Genomic DNA, 2,042 nt, shown 5'->3' on the forward strand with positions numbered 1-2,042 from the left:
GCATCAATACTCATAGTATACAGTGTGAAGAAGTCATCTAAAATTCTAAGGAATAACTTTTACCTTTTATAACACACGCATTTTACTTCATAACAAATATTATTCAATAGTTGATTGAGAAATAAATAATACAATTTTTACATAGCAAAATAAAATATAAAATTATAAAGACATTACATGAAGAGTTTTCCAAGAAACATTCAAGCCTATGGCTTGACCCAATGTTTGAATCTCATAATTTTCTTAAAATATACAAGCATCCTTCATGGTTGCATCATCAACACTCCCGATGGGTATGATACTTTGTATAGGCCTTAATAAAAGTGGAGGGGAGTGGGCCAACAGTGGTGTGGGTGTTGTAGGGATGGCAAGGGAGGGATGGTGGAAAGGTCATGAGGAAGAGGCAAAAAGTTGGCAAGATCTCAAAGAAGAGATGTGTGGTAAAAAAAGAGGCATTTGGGTTTGCTTTTTGAAAGTTTATCTGAGTTGATATAGGCATCGGTATATACTGGCACCTATATCGATGAAAACAAAGTTTTCCTTTGTTTTTGCATTTCCTAAAACTTTTAGTACTTCTCTTACTTCTAGTTTCTTACTAGGTTTAAGAAATGATGACTTGTATTGGATTACAAAATCTTGTAACTTGGGAGGCCCTATTTTAGGGTGCGTGTTGCCTTTTTTTTATCATATCTCCTTTTTTACCACACGTTGCACCCTTTAAAACATGCATCGTCATACTTCTAGCCATGCATATGGTATTAGATGTGCATGATATTTTTCAAAAGACCCAAACCAAGTGATTTCAAGTCCTATGCAAAGAATCATGGCCATTCGATGTCATTTTCATCGGATATTTCCTAGTTTCACACCATGCATCATGCATGGTCATAAAAAAACATGCATCTGTCAACTTCTAGCCATGCAAATGACATTTGATAAGCATCATACTTTGTGAAAGCAGTAAAATGGGTGAGTTCAAGGCTTGTGCAAAGTGTCATGGCCATTTGGTGTCATTTTCATGGCATGGAATTGATATTTCCTAGTTTTTCACCATGCATCATGCATCAGTATTCAAAAACATGCATTAGTGTGCTTGTAGCCCTGAAAATGGTATTTGATGGACAAAATACTTTGATCAAACCTTAAACTCAGTAATTTTAATGTCTGCGCAAAGTATCGTAGCCATCTGATGTCATTTGCATGGCTTGGAATGGATATTTCCTAGTTTTTCACCATGCATCATGCATGAGCATTGAAAAACATGCATTGATGTGCTTCTAGCAGCCATGAAAATGGTATTTTATGGACATGAAACTTTGTAAAAGCCTTAAAATAGGTGATTTCATAGCCTGTGCAAAGTATCATGGTCATCTCATCTCATTTTCATGGCTTGGAATGGATATTTCCTAGTTTTTCACCATGCATCATGCATGAGCATTGAAAAACATGCATTGGTGTGCTTCTAACCATAAAAACGGTATTTTTGGGGAGTGATACTTTGCACAAGCCTTAAACAAGGCAATTTCAATGCCAGTGCAAAGTATCATGCCCATCTAATGTCAATTGCATAGCTTGGAATGGATATTTCCTAGTTGTTCACCATGCATCATGCATGACAATTGAAATACATGCATCGGTGTGCTTCTAGCCATGAAAAATTAAAAAAAAAGACCCTTGCAAAGTTTGGAGCTGATCCGACGGTGGGATATATAGATGCGGATGTCCATTGTGCATTTTTCCTTCACATACATAGCATCCACATGCAAATATGGGCATTCTAATTCCCCTGTGTCACATCCGACATCCAATGCACCTTACACTTTGCAAGGACATTAAAAAGACTTTTTTTAAGATCCTTGCAAATTTTGATTTTGATCTAATGGTGTGGTATATAGATGTCGGTGTCCGTTGCGCTTGTGTCCTTCATATACATAGCATCCACATGCGAATATGAGCATTCTTGTTCTCATGTGGCACATCTGGCATCCAATGCACCTTACACTTTGCAAGGACATTAAAACAACTTTTTTAAAGACCCTTGC

This window comes from Dipteris shenzhenensis, chromosome 9 (genome assembly GCF_047967505.1).
Source record: "Dipteris shenzhenensis isolate YYH24624 ecotype China chromosome 9, Dip_SZ_1.0, whole genome shotgun sequence".
NCBI classification, from domain to species: domain Eukaryota; kingdom Viridiplantae; phylum Streptophyta; class Polypodiopsida; order Gleicheniales; family Dipteridaceae; genus Dipteris; species Dipteris shenzhenensis.